The 24,982-nt window shown below is 40.3% G+C and overlaps 1 long non-coding RNA gene across 3 annotated transcripts in view; it reads right to left on the bottom strand.

Annotated features, from left to right (window-relative positions):
- LOC120098847 (uncharacterized) overlaps positions 1-22,073 on the bottom strand; it is a 51,654-nt gene extending 29,581 nt beyond the window's left edge. For all 3 annotated transcript variants that reach the window (XR_010060925.1, XR_005497489.2, XR_010060926.1), the window contains exons 1-3: positions 21,865-22,073; positions 6,194-6,246; positions 4,165-4,222 (exon numbers count right to left, since the gene is read on the bottom strand). This is a non-coding gene — a long non-coding RNA (uncharacterized LOC120098847). The remainder of the gene's footprint in view (positions 1-4,164; positions 4,223-6,193; positions 6,247-21,864) is intronic.
- Positions 22,074-24,982: the final 2,909 nt, after the last annotated feature.

The following is a 24,982-nucleotide window of genomic DNA, read 5'->3' as shown; positions in this document are numbered from 1 at the left end:
CTCTCCCTTTGAGAATCAAGGGACAAAGAAGTCTAGGCAGGATCCTATCAGTACTGCAGAACCTGGAGTGAGAATTGCAATTTCTGACAGAAATAACGTAAACAGACACTGGAGATGTTTCAGTGGCTAAAGGTGTCAGCCTCCAATAATGATAACCTAGGTTCACTTCCTAGCTCCCGCGTGGTGGAAGAAAACGGACTCCCGAAAGGTGTTCTTATTTCCAACCGTGTGTCATGATGTCCCCTTGCCCAAACACAAAAATGTATTTAAACGTACCTGTGCACACTAAATAAATAACATGTAATTTCAATTGTAAGTACCGTAGACCCAAACAACACCAACGCTGACACCTAAGATAGCTCTAAGAGTTGATGTTATGGCTCTTTCCATGCACGAAGCTTCTCAGTCATTCCTTTCTTATTTTGATTCACCTCATCCACACACCTGTTTTATTTGACATTTAACTGAATTTATAAGAATGGTAATTTTTATATGCCAGAGGAATAAAAGCAAGATTCATGTATTTTTATTGAGTTCATATATCTATGATATATGTATTAGCTATAAAATGTTATGATTTAGAGAACAAGTCTATGATTGACACCAATGATTTAGGCCCTTAAATAAAGCAGGAACAGAATATATATAACAACATACAAAGCACATATTAGCAACATATTTAAAGTTTGGTTGCCTACAGAAAAGTGTGATCACATCCAGGTGAAACTTGAGATAAGAGAAATAGGATTCACATTTAGTCTGTACACTGATTGCTATGACTGCTGTATACTTCCTGCCAAGCACAGTATTTTTAAGGCAGGGAGTTTTTTAATGCCTCTTCATTTGTAGGCAAATGGTTGGAACTGGAAAATATCATCCTGAGTGAGCTAACCCAATCACAGAGAAACACACATGGTATGCACTCATTGATAAGTGGCTATTAGCCCAAATGCTTGAATTACCCTAGATGCCTAGAACACATGAAACTCAAGACGGATGATCAAAATGTGAATGCTTCACTCCTTCTTTAAAAGGGGAACAAGAATACCCTTGGCAGGGAATAGAGAGGCAAAGATTAAAACAGACACAGAAGGAACACCCATTCAGAGCCTGCCCCACATGTGGCCCATACATATACAGCCACCCAATTAGACAAGATGGATGAAGCAAAGAAGTGCAGGCTGACAGGAGCCGAATGTAGATCTCTCCTGAGAGACACAGCCAGAATACAGCAAATACAGAGGCGAATGCCAGCAGCAAACCACTGAACTGAGAATAGGACCCCCGTTGAAGGAATCAGAGAAAGAACTGGAAGAGCTTGAAGAGGCTCGAGACCCCTTATGAACAACAATGCCAAGCAACCAGAGCTTCCAGGGACTAAGCCACTACCTAAAGACTATACATGGACTGACCCTGGACTCTGACCTCATAGGTAGCAATGAATATCCTAGTAAGAGCACCAGTGGAAGGGGAAGCCCTGGGTCCTGCTAAGACTGAACGTGATTGTTGGGGGGAGGGCGGCAATGGGAGGAGGATGGGGAGGGGAACACCAATAAAGAAGGGGAGGGGGAGGGGTTTGGGGGACGTAGGCCCGGAAACCGGGAAAGGGAATAACACTCGAAATGTAAATAAGAAATACTCAAGTTAAAAAAAATAATAATAAATAAAAAAATCAGAAGAATTGTACACTATCTTTTATGACTTTGAACCAGAGTGCATGTCTTGAATATCATCAAAATCCAAACCCCTGCTCAGTCTTTATGTTTTAGGGACTTGTCTGAAGCCTGCAAACAAATGGTACTCTAAACAGTAAGGTTTGCCACATGAATGACTTTATACACTAAGATAACACGTGGTAAATAAGTTTTTTTTTAATTTACATTCCAGCTATTGCACCACTTCTGGTTCTCCTTCCCACAGTTCCTCATCCCATTCCTCCTTCCCATGTACGCTGGCTGGCTGGTGGCTCAGTCTCTGGGAGCTCCCTGTAGTCCAGTTTAGTTGAAACTGCTGATCTTCCTATGGGGTCACCCTCTCCTTCAGCTTCTTTAATATTTCCCCTAATTCAACCATAGGAGTCCCTAACTTTATTCCAATGGTCAGGAGTGAGTATCTGCACCTCCCTCAGTGAGCTACTGGTAGGCCCTCTCAGAGAACAACCATGCATGCTAGGCTCCTGTCTCTAAACACATCAGAGCATCAGCAATGGTGCCAGGCCTTGGTGTCCACCCCAATGAGAAGAATTCCAAGTTGGGCCTTTCCTCCAGTCTCTTCCCCATTTTGTCCCTGCAGTTCTTTTAGAAAGGAACAACACTAGTTTAGAAATTCTGACTGAATTGGTAACCCCATCCTTCTACTTGAGGCTCTGTCTATCTACCGGAGGTGGACTCTTCGAGTTCTTCCACCATTGAGTCCTGAGAGTCTCTCACCTCCCAGGTATCTAGGACTTTCTAGAGGATGCTCCCAACTCCCACCCTCGGGTTGCATATTTTCATTCATTCTCTGGCCTTCTGGACCTCTCTCCTGTCCTCCATCCCATACCTGATCCTGTTCCCCTTTTCCTGTTCTCCCTCCCCTCTCTCACCCAGGTCCCTCCCTCTGTCTGCCTCCTGTGATTATTTTCCTCCTTCTAAGTGCGATTGAAGCATCCTCACTTGGGCCTTTCTGCTTTTGAAACTTCTTATGGTCTATGGTTGTATCCTAGGTATTCTGTACTTTTTGGCTACATGTGTTTTAATTCAAAGCAAATTCATAAATATGTAAATATGTGGTATCAAACAAGAATAAAGCCAGTGTGCTCCAAAGAGAAGAATTTGCTCTCAGGTGTGTGCAGAAAACTGGGTGTCATCTACACAGCAGGGCACTGATAAGGAGAGAGCACAGCAAACATCATGAGATGAAATGAGACAGGAATGCTGGGGTCGACTTTAAGGAATTCCAGTTATCCTTTGCTCATGCATAAACAACACTGAAGGATTGTAAATTCCATATAGTGCCATTATCAAACGTCACACCTTGTCAGGGGATTGCTGTGTCCGGAACGCACTAGGTGATGCAGCATGCCTTGGGCATTTGTTGGAGTCTTTTAATTTTAATTTTAACTTATTTTTTATTTTTTAATTCTTTTTATACAGTCCAGACTTCATCCACCACTTCCCCCACCCCTATCTGCCCCTCAACCACTCCCCATTCCATACTTCCCCCTCCACCATTCTCCAAGAGGATGTCTCTACCCCACCACCCTTACCCCACCAGATCTCCCCACTCCCTGGGGCCACAAGTCTCTTGAGGGTTATGTATATTTACTCTCACTGGAGACAGACCATGCAGTCCTCTGCTGTGTATGTGTCAGGGTCTCATATCAGCTGGTGTTTGCTGCCTGGTTGGTGGCTCAGTGTCTGAGAGATCTTGGGGGTCCAGGTCAATTGAGACTGCTGGTCTTCCCATGAAGCCACCCTCCTCCTCAGCTTCTTCCAGCTTTTCCCCAACTAAATCACGAGGGTCCATGACTTCAGTCTATTGGTTGGATACAAGTAACGGCTTCTGTCTAAGTCAGCTGCTTGTTAGGACTATCAGAGGGCAGCCATGCTTGGCTCCTGTCTATAAGCACACCATAACCTCAGTAATAGTGTGAGGCCTTGGAGACTCCCCTTGAGCTAGATCCCAAATTGGGCCTGTCACTGGACTTCATTTCCTACAGACTCTTCTCCATTTTTGTCCCTGTAGTTCCTTCAGACAGGAATAATTCTGGGTCAGAGCTTTTGACTGTGGGATGGCAACCCTATCCTTTCACTTGATGTCCTGTCCCTCCATTAGAGGTGAACTCTACAAGTTGAACACTTCATCCAAGGTCCCTCCCTTTGAATCCTGAGAGTTTCTCACCTCCCAGTTCTCTAGTACATTCTAGAAGGTCCCCCCACCTCCTACCTCCCAAGGTTGCCTATTTCTATTTTTCTGTTGGCCCTCAGAGTTTCAGACCTGCCCATCCAATACCTGATCATGTTCCCCCCTCCCCTTCCTGTCCCCTTTCCCACCCAGGGCTCTCACTCCCTGAAATTGAAAACCAGGCTCAATATGTTTCCTCTCTGGCGTGAGAGTTGGTAGGCCAGTCATTCTCAATTTCTGAATAAAAAACAGCAAGAAAATTTGTCTCTAAAAACTTACATGAGGGTTTGACAGGCTTTACACAGCTACTTGTGAGCATCAAGGTGTTCTGGAGGTTCTAAAATGAACCATGGGAAAGGAGCAGTTATGTTTCAGATGTTCCACACATTAGCAAGAGGGAACTTCCCAATGTCCTCATCTAAGTCCTGGATCCCAAATGAATTCTGAAGTTAGTAGTCCTCAGATGCTCTAGAGTCCACTCTTAGCACTGTCACTGTTTAGCAAACAACATGGGCTTTAAACTACTGTCTACAATGGGCAAGCAAAAAGACCATGATGAGAAAACCACCAACCTGAGAAGTGAAAAAAGGGGAATTAGATCATGCTTCAATTGGTGAAAAACCTTCAGATTTTTTAAAATGAAACAACATTTCCAAGAAATGTAAATATTTGCAGAAATGTGATTGTATACACAATCTTCCAAAGTTTCTTTGGCAGAATAAGGAAAGATCACTGAAAGGTTATCGAGCAACCAATCAATAAACAATGATAAATGATTTGCAGAACTTAACTGGTGGTCTTACTCATGGAATAAACATCTCATAATGCAGAGGAAAATATTCAAAAAGGTAGAAAGCACAGAGAATATCAAGGAGTTGGATGGTGAAACCAGGAGGCATATTTCCCAGATGCAGGAAAAGACACACTAGGGACCAAAGGTGAGGTCCTTTCCTAGATCTTTTTCTTTCAATATCAGGCAGGTTGTAAAGACTTAGAGCCTTCCTATAAGCTCAGAACATTAATTTTCCTCTGGATACCACATATAACATGGGAAAGTCAGAACTGAATCTGTACCATTGAGAAAACCTCAGGTCCTTGTCTCTTATCACGCTCCCAATTTATCTTCTAACCCACTGCTTAAGGCAGATTCCAAGGGCATAAATCCCTAAATTAGTTCAGTGTGCTGCTGATGGGGAAATCAAACTGAGTGGCCAAGTGTCTTTGTGACCTGCAACAAGGCAGATAACTTCACAAGGAGGGCTATTTCATTTATAAAGTATATTTTTATCTATAAAGTAACCAAAGCCAAGTGCACCCCTTTTAAAACCTATCTAGCCATGAAGAAACGAACTGCAAATTGGTCGCATCCACAGTTATTCACATATTATATGTCCCAATGTCAGCCAGTTCCTGTTATTTACCAAGAACATTTCATGATGATACACATCAAAGATACAGATTAGAACTTCAGTTTTATGAAGTAAAAGATCTTTTATTGATCTCTGTGCCTGTTTCAAAAACTCAACTTTAAAGAAAATGTCCTTATTAATTTCCCATTTGATCTAATTGGATTTAAAATTAAATCCAGTTCAGGAGTGATTTCCATTTGCCTGAATGAGAGGAAATGGGAAGGAGAAACCTATGTTTTTTTATTTTAAATTTGAATAAGACAATAAAAGCATAAAGAAATAAAGAATTAAAATCTATATTGCTTTTAAATCTTTAGAAGCAGCAACAATCATTTGGGGTGAGAAAACGTCATATCAATAAAATGTTCTTCTATTCATAAGGGGCAAAAGCTCCGGGAGAGCCTGACTAGTGATAAAGGAAACACAACAGGTGTTTCTTAAGGGCCTGCCGTTTTCCTATGGTGGAAAAGCTACAGTCGCAGATGAGACTAGTGTGTCTCCATCAATAAGAACCGAAAATAGGAAAGCAACAGCAGCAAACTTCAGGTCAGACTTTCAATGGAAAAAGAGTAGAATGAGTAACTGAACGGAGAATAATTAAGATGGTTTTATTTCTGTTTTTTATCTTGGAATATTACTCTCCTCATAATATTTGCTGAAATATGTCTCAGATAATATATCCTGATTAGAGTTTTCTCTCTCTATAAACTTCTCAGTTCCTCTCCACACCCCTTCTCATCCAGATCTACATGCAAAACACCAGAGTTCTGAGAGATAGTTATGATATAATATGATGCTATGATACGTGAAATGTGGCACAAAGATGAAAAAGAAGTTAATACATCAGAGTGGACCAAAACAAAAGGAAAAGAGCCCAAGGGAAGGCACAAGACACTCACTTGTTCTCACATTCAGGAATCCCATAACAACACGAAACTGAAAAGCACAGTACCTAAAGGAGAGGAAGAAAATAAATAAATAACCTAAATAAACTAAATTAAAAACAAACAAATGAAAAAAGGTAAAATAAAATTTAAAAGGAAAGCCATGGCTGACATTACCAGTCAAGAAACCTCCAAAAATGCTACTGAGTTTGTTTTGTTTGCCATCTATTCAACCTTAAGAGTAGGTGGTTTTCCTAGCGAGACCTCCTTGGTGAAAATTAAATTTTCATTTACAAGTGGTGATCAACTGGGTTAGGGATGGGGCCATGTGTCCATGAGAGAACTTTGAGCTATAGAACCGCATGAGGTGTGGACCCATATAAGCCCTTTGTTTGATGGGTTAGTCTCTGTAATTTTATAGGTTCATCAATTCTGTTCACTTAGAGAGACCCGATGCCTTGGTGTCCCCCAAACCTTCAAACCATTACATTCCTTTGGCTTCCTCTTTTGTAGCATTTCCCGAGTCCTGAGGGTTGGGATTTGATGAAGACATCCTATTGAGGGTTAAATTCAAAGGTCTTTTACTCTCAGCATATTGTCTGGGTCTGTATTTGTTCTCATTTGCTGTAGGGGGAAGCTTCTCTGATATGGAGCTAAGAAAGCACTCTACAAGTATAAAAGAATGCCTTCAGGAGTGATTTCTTTTTTGTTAATCATTTTTAAGGATTTGGTTTCACTCTAGGGCCCTAGGATATCTAGTCTCAGGCTGATTGTCATCCAAGCAGTGTCAGAAATATGTCCCATCATGTGAACGAGGCTTAAGACAAATCAGGTATTTCTTGATTACTCCCATAAGCTCTGTGCAACTACTCTGCTAGCATACGGCTCTTTCTTAAGAGTACAACATTAAAGACAACATTAGAAATCAATGTGGCTGGCGTTGTGGCTGGCTTTGTGCTTACATTTTTCTTTTGCATGTCTGCAAAGTTCCTTCCTGTGCGAAAGATGCTAGCATGTAGGGGGTAAAGGCCCTATCACCATCATGTACCTCAGCAGCAGCACAAGCCGCAAACAACATGGTCTTGAGGATACAGGCCACAGATGTTAATATGGTATCCAATGACAATCTGGTCCATAGACCACACTCGTCTCTGTTGGTAGGAGGACCACGGACCCAACTTGGCCCTCTGTGTGCAACACAAGCCACTCACATTGACATGGCCCCTGGACATCAAAATGGATTCAGGTGGTGGCACAGATTAAGAGCATCTGCATGGCTTTTGGTGGTAACATAGGCCATAGACATCAGAAAGGCTCCCAGCTAGAGTAGGACAATGTAAAACACCATGGCTTTTAGCATTAGCACAGCCCATAGAACTCAATCTAGTCTCAGACAGCAGTACAGGCCACATGCATCAACACGGCCTCAGACTATGAGCATCTACATGGCCTCAGGTGGTAGAATGGGCCTAGGACATTGATATTCCCTCTAGCAGCAGTCTAGTCCATGAACTTCCACATGAAACTCAGCCTGGGACCGTAGGACTGACCATGGATATTATCATAGCCTGTGAGGCAGCACAGACTGCAGAGGTCTTTCAAAGAGGTCCAACCCAGAAAATGAACTGTTCATCTTGGATATCCTGTCATTGCTCAGAGCCTGAGATGGGCAACGTATAGGTTTCTGTGTCTGCACAAGCTCTAGGCTTTGCATACTATCCTGCCAACTCTACAAAAGGGACATATTTTCCCATTGACTGCAATCTTCTCTCACATCTGTCACCACCATCACATTTCTAGTTCAGCTTCTCTTCACGGTACACATGCAACTCTGTTTCTCCTTCTTTCCCACTTCTCCATCTCATATCCATTCTTCATAGTAGTAATGGAAACTCCTGTGCATGTCACACACACACACACACACACAGACACACACACACACCCCACACACATGCACACTATAGACATACACCTACACATTTAGCATTATGTGTGTGGGGGTTGTGGGTGTGGGTGCATGGGTGCCTACGTGCATGTGTGTAATCATTAGAAGCAATTATTCATTGAAACAAACTGTAGGTCTGGTCCAAGTTTTCTTATTTCAATTTACACCATTGTTGGACCTGTTTTGGCTATTATTATTCAGAGTTGGTTCTGTTATTCAGAGTTATGGTGATCACGCACCTATGCAGGGCAACTGGGATCAAGATCTGCTGAGCTCCAAGCTACGGCATACCTCACTACCATCAATAATGATGGCACTTGCCCCAAGGCTCACTGAGCTCAATCTTTGTGCTTGTAGTCTACAGGAGACACCACTGTCCTGTGCTCTTTTACTACCAGAAGTGTAAGCAGTGTGGGCTACAACCATAACAGCTTCATGCTGGGAGGTAGCCAGTAGAACTAAGACCATCCCTATTCAGTAATAACATTTGGTTCTTCAGAACTGTGTCCTACACGCACTTCAATGGAGTAGAAGTTGGGGTGGACTGACTCACAGCACTGAATCTGTGCCCAGAAGGCAGTCATGTTGGGCATCTGGGTCTCTTCTGGAATGTGTCAGCCCACTCCAGTCTTCTTCTTGCTTGGTTAGATTTACCCTAACCAGGATATTTTCTACTATTTGAGGATATGAAAGTTATTGTCTCCATGATTTTCTTTCTCAGTTCATATGTCACTTGTCTTAGAAGGGCTACTGATTTATGTAGTTAATTTTATATCCTACTGCTTTGCTGCATGTTTTTATCAACTTTAGGGATTTTCTCATGGACATTTTATGGTCAGTTATGTATACTATCATATCATCTCCAAAACAAGATACTTTGATTTCTTCCCTTTGAATCTATATCCTACTGATCTCCTTTAGTTTTCTCATTGCTCTATAGAGGTAAGACTTCAAGTAATATATTGTATAGCTATGGAGAAAGTGGACATCCTTGTCTTGTTCCTGATTTTAGTGGAATGTCTCTCCATTTAAGTTGATGTTAGCTATGTGCTTGCTGTAAATTGAATTTATTGTGTTTTATTATGTTTAAGTATGTCCCTTATAATTCTAACCTTTCCAAGACTTTTTTCATAAAGGGGTACTGGATTTTTATCATAGGCTTTTAGATTGTCTTTCAGCTTGTTCATATGATAAATTATTTTTATCAATTCACCTATTTTGTACTACCTACCCCTGAATTTCTACGATGAATTCTACTTGATCATGCTGAATGACACAAGGTATACGTTGCCAGTTCTTTTTATGAGGTGGCAGGTACCCTGATACTCAAACCATGTAAAGATCCCAAAAAGGAAGAATTACAGATCAGTTTCGCTTATGGACATAGATGCAAATTTTATCAACAAAATATCTGCAAACTGAATCCAAGGACGTATCAAAAAGAAGGACCTGCAGAATCTATAGTTCATAAGGTATCTGCAGTATGGAACAGAGAACTGGAGAGACACATCAGATACTGTACCTCCAGGGGTTATTTTCTTATTTGCTTAAAATTTCAATGATCTTTGTATACAGCCCAGCATATGATAATGTGATTTGTCCAATTGAGTGAATATCAGGCAATCATGATCCAATATCTCAAGTTTAACCTGCCAATTAAATGTAGGCCTCCTGCACACTTACTTCTTGAGTAGTATGAACTCAACTTCTAAGTGTGAATAGTGAGTAGTGGTTATACGTATTGCCTCCTACTAACCTCTAGGATAGGTTTACTCATTGACATCTCAAATTTATTACCTTAAGACCAACATGATGATTTTTAACTGTTGTGCTCAGGCTGCTCCTGTTCTTCCCTTGTAAATAAATAAAAGGAAACTTCATGATACGGAATATTTAGCAAGGGAACAAAATACTGTTCCTTGGTTTTGTTTTTGTCTTCACGTACATCCTATATACAATCTATCTAATAATACTTTTCACTCAACTATCAAAATATAAACTAGGATTTGACACCATCACCTTCTTAAGGCCTCTCTGTCACTCTGTGTATATCAACCGTATGCATCATTGCTAAAGTACTACCTGGTCTTCATGCCTCCTCTCTTGTCCCATTATAGTCTTTTACTATGGAACCGAATGTCCTTATTGACACTGAGGACCCTGCTTATGACCACTCTACTGAAAAACTCTCATGAGCTCCCAGACAGCCTTCTTGAGATGCTCTTACTCACCAACCCTGAGGAGAGGTGCAGTTTCCTCTCTGGCTCTGTATTTTCTCTCAGTGTCAGAACCTTTTCAGGTTTTAATGAGATGCACTTCCCATAGAAATGCACTTGATCATTCTGTATCTTCTTTTGCTCTTTTTAATGAGAATTCAGTTTCCCCCAAAGGTACTTCTCAAGATTTATCTTTGCAATGTTCTAGATCCCTTTGGTTGATTTACTCTTTCCCATATAATTCATGATAGTGTAGCACAAATTTATATGGTCACTTTTTATTTTGCCTTTCACACATCAACTTCCACAGGGTGAAATTTCATAAGAATTGAAAATTTTATTCACTGATAAAGCTATATGGCACCAGATATGTTAATGATTATATCATATGTACTTACTAAAGGGGGGAATAACTAAATTAAATGCATGTTTACTATTGAAAAAAATTTAATTGTAGGAAAATGTAGCCCCGTACATTTGGGAACTTAAATTTCTGATTGATTGATTGATTTTCTGCATAACAGTTTTATTGATTCTCTGGGAGTTTCCTGTCATGTACCTCAACCAGGATCCCATCCTAGTCTTTCCATGTCCAAAACCCCTTGTAAATTCAATGACAAAAAAAAAGTAGAAAAAATGGAAATAAGGAAAAAATGGGGGGAAACATCAACAATAAAACAAAAAACAAGTTCACTGTGTGTTTTCTATATATTCCCTGGAGTACAGTCAAACTCTTGGCCTACCCCTTAAATAGAAGTGAGTCCTTCCACACTTCTATCAGAAGCCATCTATTGGGGAGAGTTACTTCCTCATAAAAAGCTCAGGTGACTGTAGGTGCTGGCGAGGATGTGGAGAAAGAAGAACACTCCTCCATTGTTGGTGGAATTGCAAACTGGTACAACCACTCCAGAAATCAGCCTGGAGGTTCCTCAGAAAATTGGACATAGTACTACCTGAGAACCCAGCTATACCTCTCCTGGGCATATACCCAAAAGATGCTCCAACATACAACAAAGACACATGCTCCATTATGTTCATAGCAACCTTATTTATAATGGCCAGAAGCTGGAAAGAACCTAGATGCCCTTCAACAGAGGAATGGATTCAAGAAATGTGGTCCATTTACACAATGGAGTACTATTCAGCTATCAAAAACAATGACTTCATGAAATTCATAGGCAAATGGAATGAAGTAGAAAATATCATCCTGAGTGAGGTAACTCAATCACAGAAAAACACACTGGGTATCACTTATTGATAAGTGGATATTAGCCAAAAAGCTCGAATTACTCACGATTCAATCCACAAACCACAGGAAGCTCAAGAAGAAGATGACTAAAATGCAGATGCCCCCATTCCTTCTTAAAAGGAGGAAAATATCCATAGGAGGGGATACATATATACAGCCACCAAAACTAGATAAGATTGATGAAGCTAAAAAATGCATGCTGAAAAGGACCGGATATAGATCTCTCCTGAGAGACATGTCCAATACAGAGGTCAATGCTAGCAGCAAAACACTAAACTGAGAACAGGACCCTCTTGGGGGGCAATCAGAGGAAGTATTGAAAGAGTTGAAGGAACTTGCAAACCTATAAGAACAACAATGCCAACCAATCAGAGCTTCCAGGGACTAAACCACTACTGAAAGACTGTACATGGACTAACCCAGGGCTCCAACTGCGTATGTAGCAGAGAATAGCCATGTTGGGGCAATAGGGGAAGGGGAAGCCCTTGGTCCTGCCAAGGTTGGACCCCCAGTGCAGGGGGAATATAGGAGGGCTATAAGGGGGATGTATTGGGGGGAATACCTATGTGGGGGATGGGGAGGAGAAGGGATGGGAGCTTATGGACAAGAAACCAGGAGGGGAATAACATTTGAAATGTAAGTAAAGAAATATATCTAATAAAAAAAATTAAAAAGAGTTCTCTTTGGTATTTCTGTCTAGACTGTTATATTTTGGGGAGATGGGGAAGTTTTCAGGGCTAGGGGTTGTCGAAGAAGCCTTCCATGTCCTTCCCTCTCAACTGTGCACTTGGCGGTCATCAATATCACACAAGTAACTCCTTGTTTTTACTGCTTTCAGATCCATGGATCTTGAGCCTCCATACAGTGTCTGGAAATAGTAAAGATGACAAACAGGACCCTGTCCTCCAGCAGGACCTGGGTCCCAGACATGTCCCTGAGAGGCTGCCTGGAACTCAGACATCACTGTGGCCTCAGGTGACAACTCAGGCAGCTCAGCTCTGATTCGTATTTGGTATCAAAATGAACACAACTTTTAATTTAAAAGAAAATGCTTCACTTTGAATTATTGGTATTTCATTCCCGTGTTCCAATGCTGGTCTGTCTACACAGGTGTCATACCTAGCAAGCTTATTGTTATGTGTTCCCATTAATGGAAAATATAACTAGAATTTTATTTTACACAAAGGTCCAGAAATTCAAAGTGATGGTTGCCATACCAACTACCTCTTAGCCCCTCAGCTCATATGAATTTTTCTATTACTTATACTTGCTCTTAACTTTTATGCCTTAAAATATATAAAGGCAATTTGTCTGCCTTCCTACTGCTGTGGGATTTGTCTACAATTTATACTTCGGGGTTCACTATGGAACTAAGACATGGCACAGCACACAGAATTCCTCGCCTTCCTCTGCTTTTTGGGCAATGAGAAAGAGAATGTGTTTTCTTTACTGCTGAACTGCTGAAGTCCACTCATAAAATGGAAAAAAAAAAAGCCGTTGCTCCACATTTTAAGGAAGAGAAAAACTAAAGTACTTTTATATTCCACATCTGCCTTGGTTCTCCCCAAAGCCTACGTTTTATTAAGGTGCCTTCTCCTGACATATGCACGGCTGCTTTTTATCTGTCTTGTGAGACTCCAGACACAAATCCTCATCCTTAATCTTGCAATTCATATGGAAATTAGAGCCTTACAGATTATTCTGTCTCCATGAGATGACTTCTTGTCTAGAGCTGTATTTTAGGAGAAATAATAGAATCAGGCTAGCTGGATGCCATTTCTTCAGGCCTTTATGGGAAGAATAGTCGACGGCAATACCACTTTGGGACATTAATTTGTTCCTGCCATCTAGGTTGAAAGTTAAGCCACTAAACACAGCATCATAGCCCTCTGCTAGTGGCTAATGTATTGAACCTGTTACCTTCTCAAGATTATATCCCAATTAAACTGAAAGAAGTTAAGGAGGTCAACTTCACCAAGTTTCCCAGCAACCAGACAAGGACAAGGTCATCGAGGAAGAAATTCAACATTTGGCAGAATGCAAATTTTGAGTTAAGTGCACTGGATAAACTTGAAAGCCAGGTATCATGGCAAATATAACTTGACCGTTGAAAACTGATGTCCACTACTTAAAACAGTGAGACCTAATCATGTCCAGAGCCCAGATGGTTTCCACTCTCTGCCTGGTATGAGGACACGCTGTCCCCATTTGTTTTGGTTTGGTTTGGTTTTTTGTTTGTTTCATTTTGTTTTCGTTTTTCACTTTTTGGAGATATTTCAGGCCTTTGCAGGTCTCCATGAATCTTAGTTTACCTCTCAGAATAAATTATGAGCAAGATAGTTAAGTCTGTGAACAAGTTTAAATACATTTCGGTTTGCTCGCATTGTCATTGTTTATGACACATGAAGCATAGCATAAGCATTTTCATAACATAAACAGCATAACATTTTCGTTGTGTGCTATGTTCCTGGGGATTGTTATTCAAAAGCTTCTATTGAGTGTGTGATTATGAGTGTGTGGTTACATATTAGTGGGCTTACTTTTATTCTAAGGGATAAAAAGATGTTGAAACTACTCTTAAACCAAAAGTGTGTACAATCCGTGGCTATTTCATTTTTCTCCTTACATAAAATATTAAAGATTATATATAGAACCTCTGTTATACACTGTGCTGAATATTATTACATATTTAATACATCGTCATTTTCTTAAGTTTACTTTCACTACTGTTATGATTATCTTAGATTCATAATTTATAATGAGAAGGGCTTTTATAAAAACATTAAGTAAGGTTAATTTCACAGGAATCACATTGTACAAATATCTGTGTAATTAGTATACATTTAGGTCTGAAATTATGATGTTGTCTATGTTTTAGTTTTTGCTTTCCTGACAAGGATTTCAAATTCATAAGAGATACAAAATCATTTTTGATATTATTGTAAGTGGCAATGATTTTAAAATGTGCTTCATCTTTGTAAACCTGAGTTTTATCAGAGATATGATTGGGGTTGAAGGAAGGAAAATTATCTTCTATCTATTATGCTAGTCCTAATACAGTGTGACTCTATTCAAATCATTTGATCTTCTGTTATTCAAAAAGATTTTCTGTTTCGAAACTTTCTTTAAATTCTTCTCTAGAAATTATATATTAAAGTATAATGATGGAGAAAAATGATAGCGAAATAAAGTTATTGAAACTAGAAAGGGAAAAATGAAATAAGACATTTAAGGGAAAGCAGAGATAATGTTTATAGGAACAAATTACTTACACTGCTTCTTTCACATTAGAAGTAGCCATGATGCCTCCTAGAAAATTGAACCAAAAGGAAATCTGCAAAGTTCCTTCTAAACACAGGGATATGGCAGGTTCGTGTTGCAAGGGCAAGGCAAAAGGAATAGTAGCAATAATTACTACTATATATGTGTGTATGTATACACTATATGTGTGTATACACATATATAAACAATATAGTGCATAATTGAATTATTACTATTATTTATTATACAATTTTTCTTTTCATAAAAGAAAAAAATAGGTTCTGCTCAGGGTCCTCTTGTCCATTAACTAATGGCCTTGAAAAGAATTTTTTCTAACTGAGAAACTTATGGGCAGACATTTTCCTGAGTTAGCTATTACTCTGATGGTTAATTCTACATGATACGTTGACTCATGCAGATATTCAACCAACAGGTTATTTGGTATGTGCCTGCAAAGATATTTCTGAGGGAGATTAATATTCAGATTGGTGAATGATAAAACAGACTGTATTCTTTCATGTGTGTGGAGATTGTTTACTGAGTTGAAGGCCTGCATTGAACAAAAGAGCTAACCTTCTGATGAAGTAAGACATTCTCTTGCTAGACTGAGTTCCAACTTGGGCGTTAGCTTTTTACCAGATATCATAATCAAGCTGACACAGACGTTCTTCCTGGATCAGCCCCACCAGGGTTTACAGTGAAAATCTGTCAGTGGTTTGAGCTTTCATGATCTGAATTAACATAAACCGTTGGCTTTCTTTGTCCACATGAATCATGCACATCCAAGGCCTTGACACTCATAACACCATTCCTTATGACATATCTCTTTACAGACAGACAGACAGACATCATAGAATCCTATTTCTGTGCATCATGGTTGTGGGACGATATTACAGGTGAGGCAGGTATAGGATAGAATGAGCCTGTCTTTGAACAAGAAGGAAGGATGGGTGGGAAAAAAGTTTGAGGAAGGGGAGGAGACTGGGACAGGAAGGACGGCAGACTGGAGTAGAAGGGAGAAGCCGGGAGACCACATGGAAGCTGACTTTAAGATTCCATGCTATCTGTACCTTTTCAGGGATGGACGTGTACTGGGCTTTGTATGTTTAGGTGGGCAATTATATCTTATCAATTGGATCAAAGGTTATTATGTTGTATGTGCTTTCATGTGTAGATTTAAGTGTAAGAGAGTGTGCGGCTGCTAGTCTGGGCTGCCGAGGAATTGGGATATGTGTTTCTGGCAAGATATCTACCAAATTATCTTGAGGCATTGCAGTGCTAGACCTAGCGGGATAAAAGAAAGCCATTTTATCATAATTTTATAACACATGGTCTTGTGTGATCACCAATAACAACTCAGTCCATGGACTGAATGTTTGTGCCTTGTCTTCCTCAAATTCAGTTATCAAAGTCTGAACCTCCAAAATGCGATGTTTTGGGAAAATTGCCCTTTGAAGGGTGCCAAAGTTATTAGGATTCTTAGAAACTCCAGAGTATACTGGCTTTCTCATCCAGTAATCACATGTCAGGCTTACAAGCACAGTGAGGAGATAGCTGTACACAAACTAAGAGGGAAATCCCAGGAAGACACTGATCCTGTTGATACCTTGAGATCGGACTTTTATCTTCTTGTAGTGTCATAGAAGACAAGTCAGATGTTTAAGCCACCTATTCTATGTCTATGCCTTTTGGCTTGGACACCCATTCCATTCTGTCTATTAACTAGGATTTGTGTAGTATCTTGTATTTTTAAATATATGTCGATCATCACATTACAATCTCTTTAAAATCCTAAGAAATAGATATTTCATTGGCCACATATTAACTGCTCTAAAATTGAGAACTTTTAATAACAGAAGTCAAGATATAGTTTGTGTACACAGTATTTTCAAGATATTGCTGGAATGTACCATGTAGTTTTTAAATAAACCCACGCTAAATCCAGATACGCACCGGCATCGGTGGTCTTGTCAAGCTCTATGTGAGGATCTTTGCCCTCAGCTAGCTTGCTAAGTGAACCAAAACTGTTTAACAAGAAATGCCTGGAGCTACCACTCTCTGGCCATTTCTCAGGACATTCAGCCCCTGTGGCTGGTCTGCAATATTGAAGGGTGCTTAGGTTGGCAATATGGCTTTGTAGAAGAGATTTTGTCCAGGGTGCATGGATGCCATCTTCCTTCCCTGCTTGTCTGATTCTGTTAAGTCTGAGGCTTGCAATGGGTACCAGTTGAGTGGTTTAGTTCAACTGGGGTTGATATTAATAGGGAATGCTCGAGCACTTGGGGGTTCTAGTTCCATTTTAGACTGGGGAGAGGCAGGTGGAAGCTCCTTTGTTTTTTTAATGGAGCCCTGCCCTTGGGTGGGAGAGGGAGGGGCAGGAAGGGCAGATGGTTTATTTAGTGTCTCCCCTAAGGAGGCAGTGGTGGGCAGATGGATTTTATTTTCCTTATTAGTTGGATAGGGCTGTGAGATCTGAAATAGGGTGGTTTCTAGGACCTTCATCTTTGGGCTCATCTGACTGAGGGGTCTCAGGAGCTGTGTTGCTGCCAAACTGTCCTATTTTAGATGGACTTATGCATTGCCGAAATGCGGCTAAGATCGGCAAAAAATCACGGCAAGGTGGTTTTCCTTCTTGGGTATCTCTGTTATTGATGAAAAAAGCTACTCAGATCCATGAGTCTCAGCTATAAATATTGTCATTGACCATGCATAGTGCTATCTGAAGGATTTCCTCTCAAAACATGGAGGCTTGGTTTTTGGCTATTTTTGTTCCGAGGGATTTTAGTAAGGCACATATCTCCCTGGCCTGGGGGAAATTTTTATTTGATGATGAACTGCCCATGACAGGAAAGAGGAGAAACATTTTGTCCAGTGGGAACATTCCCTTGGCCTATCGGCTTTGGGAGAGTCCACAGAGGTCCAAAACACTAAGCCTTCCCACAGATTTAAGAACTGGCAGCCGCTCTGTGGCTTGTAAGTGGCTGCTACATCACCAGGTTTTTCTTTTTATTTTAAGGTGAACTTAGAGAGTCTTAGCCAATGGACTGTCAGGATTTAGACCGGGGCTACAGGGACCTTCAGCAAACACCAGAGACTACCTCTGGCCAGGAGGTTTCAGTTACCCCTTCAGCTTGTCCATATCCATGCTATGGCGCTGACTGAAACTACAACAGGAAAGGATAGGTTGCTTGTCTCTGGAGTTGGGGAGGGAGGCTCACCTTCCTGCAATATCTATTCTGTTTGTGCAGTTGTGTCACTGTTTGGGCCCCATGTTGGGCGCCAGATGTTGGTCTTCATACAGAGATGAAGATGGCTTTCCACAGAGATCTCTGGCCTGGCCAGGTGTGAGGGTTCAGGCAAAGGGGAGAGAACTTGAGCGGGGAGGGGGAATCTCCTGGGCTGCCTCCACTGCTGCCGCTTCAGTTGCTCCAAGATTTCGGCTGAGCTGAGCCAGCAGGAGGATGGCTGGCCAGTGAGAGGTGCAGGGGAGCTTCTAATGGCAATTTCAAGAGAGCAGATCTCTTCCCCAAGCGGTAGTGTTACAGTTCTTATGACACAGTCTCTCGGATGACAGAGTAGTTCTTACACACCTTTAATCCTTCTGGATAGGATTGCAATAGACATAGCCTATTTTTTTTCTCCATCCCTCTCCACCCCCGGAGACTGTGAACACTTTGCATTCTCAGTAACCCCCATTAACAACTCTGGCCCGGATTCATGATATGAATGGACTGTCCTCCCAAAGGGAAAGACTAACAGCCCAACCATTTGTCAGGAGGCTATAGCCACTGCATTAAAAACTACTTAAACTAAGTACTCAATATATATCACTATATGGATGATATCGAAGATCAAGGGCAGAAAAAGAGGAGATAAATCCTGTGAGGTCAAGCAGCAGAAACAGATGCATGTGACAGCATGATCCAGTGCTGTCAACTCTGACTCTACACAGCTACGACTTGGCTCCACAACTTGTCCTCTAAGAACTCTGGTTCTTAGAGATAATTGAGAAGAACACAGTTGTACCTTAATATCTGCTGAGAAAATACAAATAAATATGATGCTCATACATGGCCATCTGACTCATTCAATTCTCCTTGAATGATCTGATATTCTCACTTGTCATTTTCTACACATTCACACCACTGTTTAAAGGAAAATAAAAGCTGGTACTAGTGTATTGGTGAGGAGAACAGCCCAGACCGTGTGCAGCTGAGTAAGGAACTAAATATCAAAGTTCTTCTGACCAGAACGGAGGGAACATCAAACCATGCAGCTCTTGATTGGAAATAGGCAGCAGGTACTACCCTACATAGCAAGAAGTTCCCAATTAAAGGAGTGTGGACTTGGCCACCACCAGAGAGGCTCTGGAGCCTGCTTGCTTTTATTACCCAAACAACTTCCACAACTGCACTTGGCTTCAAGACTGAAAAAGGCGGCTCACACTAGATGAAGGTGAGTTAAGGCTGGCACCACAGAGGTGGGATCGCTCAGACCTACTTGCACAAGCCATGAGGAAGAAGGTCTACACTGGTCCAGTGTGATCTGCCTGGCTCTATCCTAGCCAGTCCCTTGTACTGATTCCGCTTCAAGAGATGGGGTGGCTGTCACTGCTAGAAAGTCCTGTACATGAGGAACTCTTTCACCTTCTTGGGGATTGGCAGTGCTGGGACTTGATATATTATAAGGAAACTTCAGAGGGCTTTGCTGCATAAGTGCTTCAGTGAGGACAGGTCTCAGGGAGCCATCCAGAACTGGACATGGCCATCTCCCATCCCTGCATCAATAACTCCACCATGTGGGAAGAATGTGCAGTAAAGACCATTAGTCATAGAAGCAATGACAACTGAAGCCTTCAGCTCCTGCTATTTGTCTTATAAATGTGCTGTTACAATTTATTCAAATTTTTATAAGAAATTTTACTGAGTATATTAATCACGGTTCTTTAAAGGAACAGAATTGATAGAACTATATATAGATAATGTATAATTCTATTCACTATACATAAACTTTATGTATACATATATACATATAAACATATATACAAATACACATATACCCACAGATACATATATACGTATATATATCATATACTTATCATATATACATATATACATCATATATACATCTATACATCTGTACATCTATACTCTATACATATACACTCACATATATATGCACGTATACACATATTCACACATATGCATATATATATATATATATATATATATATATATAATATATACCATAACTATTCCTTCTCTGGTATTAGAACACACTTCTTGGAGATTTCAACCCAAAGTTAAGACTAGTTAAGACATTCAGTCTCATGAACTGAATAACTTACTGAATATACGAAACTTTTTTCCAGGTATGCCTAGCTGCTTGGGATTTAGTGACTTCAAATGTAGCCAAGTACACAACAAGGTGAACCATCAAGCAGCATATAACTGCCTGTTGCATTCCACTCTTCCTAACTTAGCAATTCCAATAATTTCATTTTGCCTACACTCTGTATTTCTGACGTTGGACGGGTCATGCTTAATGAGCCTTTTATTCCGGCTTCTGGTAATATCTTTTTACCTTTATCTGGCCAGGTTTCCAGTGTCAGGCATAATTTTCCTGTGTTGAACAGGTCCTAAGTCCAATTAGACAACTTTTGTTTGATGCCAAGATATGAGTCCCAGTATTGTACCTTTTGGAGTGTCTTGTCTTGCTGGTCATTGTCATCGTTCACAGGCATCACAGATGGGTAGGACTTTCGGTTGCTATGTTCCCTTGGTGGTAGCTTGCCTAGTACCTTGCTCTGAGAGTGAAGAGGTTTTTCAGGGTAGCTATAACTAGGATTATCTAAGTTCAGTGTCTGAGGCACATTATATCCCCAGCAATAGTTATTTACATTCACTCTCTAGGAGGCAACCAATAATAACCCATATAATTTTGGGAATCCATTCAAACTTGCCTGTCCAGAAACTGAAAGGAGATTTCTTATGCCTTGTATTGGAGAGACTATGGTTTTTGCAGTGTGCACTGTCAACACAGGTAGATTAATTTCATTGTGTGTGTGTATATATATATATGTATATATATGTATGTGTATATATATATATATTTGTTCATTTGAGTCATTATCATAAACTCATGTTTGAATTCTTAATCACCAGCTGGTTGAACTGTTGGGGAAGAATGAACAAGTGTGACCTTGAACAAGAAGATGTGTCACTGAAAGTGGGCTTTCAGATTTCAAAAGCTAATACAGTTCTTGTTTGACTATTTTCTGCAGTCTCTGCCTCTTGAGTGTTTGCTTCTTTTTTTTTCTAGAGCTTTCAAGTATGTCGATAAGTTCCTAGTATGCAATTTCTCCAGTTTCTTTATGAAGGCACTCAGTGCTATGAACTTTACTCTTAGCATTACCAGAGCGTACAGAGGCAGATGAGGCGGCCTGGAGCCGATGGTTCTACCTTTAGTTTCACTTTCTCTAAGCTGTCGGCGATGCTTTCCAGATCATCTTCCGACATTTTCCCCTCGCTAGAATTTCCTTCGGTCTCTAATTTTTGAGAACGTTCCTCCCTAACCTGATTTAATGCCTCATTTCCCATTTTGAGCTCTGTGCCACACCTTTCCTCATCCCCTATGCAATTTTTCACTAATTTCCACACTGGCAGCACTCCTTTTGGTAAAACCCCCTGCTCCTTGGCAAACCTCAAATCTTTCCCTAATTTCTTCCAACTGGGCATTGTCAGGTGTCCTGTTACAGGAAACCATGGAGCAACTTGGTCCACTGCTTTTAAAAAAATTTTCAGGGTCTCCTTTTTCAGCCCATATCTTTTTACTTTCAGTAAGTCTTTGAGAGCTTGGCAAACTGTCTGTCCTGATGTAGAATTTCCCATGGTGCTTGGTGCAACTTGTCCCAAAACCAGGAACCTTATTGTCTCAATCCGAGAACTTAACCCTCATCCCAAAACCTGGGAACTTTATTGTCTCAATCCAAGAACGTAACCCTCGTCCCACTTACCTGGGAATTTACCAGCTAGCTGCCCTGGCTGCAATGAGTTCTGAACGAGCGGAGGAAGAGTTCCCGTACAGGCCACCACTTGTGGTCTCTGTCTCAGTCCCGCAGAAAGGAGCGACACCAGGATGCTCTTCTCAAAGCAGTTTATTCAGGAACCTTTCCTTTCTGCATGCAAGCAGCAATCTCTCTTTTCTTCCTTTCCTCTCCCCAGCCCCCGAGTACACTCCCTTATATCCTCCCTCAACTCCGCCTCCTCAGTCCAGACTTCGTAGTCTCAGTTCATAGGTCCACGTCACATGGCCTGATCTTGCGTCATGGTGCGCCTGCGCAACTCTCACAATGGACGTGGCTAGTTTCAGGTGTGTGAGGAAGTCAGGTGCTAGTCATGAGACTTAGCTGCAGTCCCGGGCGCCATTTTGGGACTGCCGCCACACCCGCTCCCCACATCTCTTGTGACTGTATAGCTCAGAATGGCTCCCTACAATTGGGAAGTTCTCCTTACTTGCTTTCTAATCCATTAACCCTTTCTTTACAGTCTTAGTTTAAGCAAAGACATTCAATGATTCATTATTTCAGAAAATGTATTAAATTAATCTGACAGCTCCTACTTCTCTATTGTATTGTCTATAATTTCTTTTTAATACTCACATTTTAAGTACCTAAAAATATTTCTGATCTGATTTTAAAATCTTATTTTTGAAGTATATTTTCATAATTATTTTTTATTTATTATGAGTTATAATTTCTTATTTCTTCATTTGCCTGGTAACATTTTCTAGTATTAAATGTGTGATTGGGGGGGTTAAATGTAGGCAACTGAGACTAATTTTTGTTTGACAGGAAGTGACCTTGTTAGCAAATCCTTGTTAGTTAGGACTTCCTTTTATTTGTGAAATGTGTAGTTCAGGAAAGTCAATAACTATGAACCTCAGATAATAATAAAACATTTAAACTGTTATATTTGGAATTAAAGTAATAAATTACTTCTAGAAATTTAACAAAAATCATAATCTTCAGGGAACACTTAAATGATAATGAAGTAGTATAATGTAAACCACAAATTCCTATGGAGTCAAGGGAGAGGCTGATGATTAATCCAGGAATGTGTATTACAATGATTCAGTCAATGGCTCTTGTGCATCTTTTCATCACACATTCCCACGCACATTAAATTACTTAATTTAAACATCTGCCACTATTCCAGGTATTTCAATAGTGCTTAGAGTTGGATACACTAGAGATTTGGAAATAGCTCTGCTCGTGATCCACACTCTTTTTCAATGTATTACCTCAAATGCATATATATATATATATATATATATATATATATATATATATATATGCCTTTTAGAAGATATTTGTATATGAAGGAAAGTGCTAACATTTCTCTGTTCCTTTTATCTAAGGTCATGCATTTATACATCCAGACATACTTGACTCCATTTATGCTGATTTACAAAGTTCTTTAAAACCGAACGATATCACTCTTTTGTATGTTGATTATTTTCCTAGGATTTTTTTTCCACAGTTGACCATCTGCCAGCTATTATTTTACAGTTTTGTTCTCTTTAATTTTACCATATATAAGTTAAAATTTACTTTCCTTCTCAAAGATTTTTTTTTCATCATAGATTGGTTTTCCCAGGCCCCAGTTACCTACCCGGTGCACTGCCTCTCCCACATTGTACATTTTGCTATTAATGGGTCATACCACCCCTGTCCTTTGGAGAAGCAGTCTCAGCAGATGCATGGCATGGAGTGAAGGTGAAGGCCATAGTCACTGACTGACTAAACAAGGAGCACATGGATCTAGTTGTGATGGTTTGCATATGCTTGGTCCAGGGAGTGGCACTATTAGGAGTTGTGACCTTGCTGGACTAGGTGGGTCACTGTGGTTGTGAGCTTTAGTGCCCTTGTCCTAGCTGCCTGGAACTGAATCTTCTCCTAGCTTCCTTCAGATGAAGAAGTAGAACTCTCAGCTCCTCCTGCACTATGCCTGCCAGGATTCTGCCATGCTCCTTGATGATGATAGACTAAACCTCTGAACCTGTAGCCTCAATTAATTGTTGTCCTTAAAAGAGTTGCCTTGGTAATGGTGTCTGTTCACAGCAGTAAAACCCTAACCAAGACACTAGTTACCATATTTCAGTGTGGCCTAAACTCTATATTAATAGTTCCTCCTAAATGAAGCTTCACTCAACTCAAACCATCCAACTTCACCCCATCTCTGAATCATGCTCCTTCTGAGTGCATATGATGGTACAAAAAGTGCATGCAGTTTATACCTTCCACAGGATCCTCTGTACTCAACCTCAGATACAAGCTAATTGAGGCCTTTACTTATTACGTACTGTAAATTATACATATTACTGGTAACAATCCATCATTTTTGTGGTAAAATCTTTTGGCTGTTGGTCATACTCTTAATTTTTAGCACATATTACATGAAAACATGTGTATTAAGCTGAGATGTGCCTATAAAGGAACTATTAGATATATACTGAAATTTCCTCAAGCCACAGAAAAGCAAGTAAGACTAGCTGAGGTAAAATACGTAAGTTATTGCAAAATAGAACCCAGGAAGAAAACAGACATTCAAATTAGAGAAACACACAACTAATACAAGATGAAAAGTAACACTCTAATCACTGTATAATTCCAAGTTTTCTTTTCTTTGTATCCCACTATTGTTGGTTAATGTTTTACCTGCTCTGGCTTAAATGAAGCGCGCTCGCTCTCTCTCTCTCTCTCTCTCTCTCCCCAGACAGACAGACAGACACACAAACACACACACACACACACACACACACACACAGAGAGAGAGAGAGAGAGAGAGAGAGAGAGAGAGAGAGAGATGGTTGTATTCTTCAATTCTACTATATATCTTTAAAATCCTATAAACAATTTTGGTTTAGTGCAGGATGAGTACCTGCCATTGAGCCAAACGAGCTTGTCAAGAAAATTGGTTGGTTTTTGTGCTAAAATATATGGATATACAAGGAGGAGATGGGAGGTCTTGAGAGACACAGAGTTACCTAGTGAAATCATGATTGGAGTTCTTTCTCTTTTTGTCTAAATAGTTCAAAGCCTTTACTTTTATATGGCCCGATACACAACTGGC

Source organism: Rattus norvegicus, chromosome 20 (genome assembly GCF_036323735.1).
Source record: "Rattus norvegicus strain BN/NHsdMcwi chromosome 20, GRCr8, whole genome shotgun sequence".
NCBI lineage: Eukaryota > Metazoa > Chordata > Mammalia > Rodentia > Muridae > Rattus > Rattus norvegicus.
This window is presented reverse-complemented; position numbering and strand designations above follow the sequence as displayed.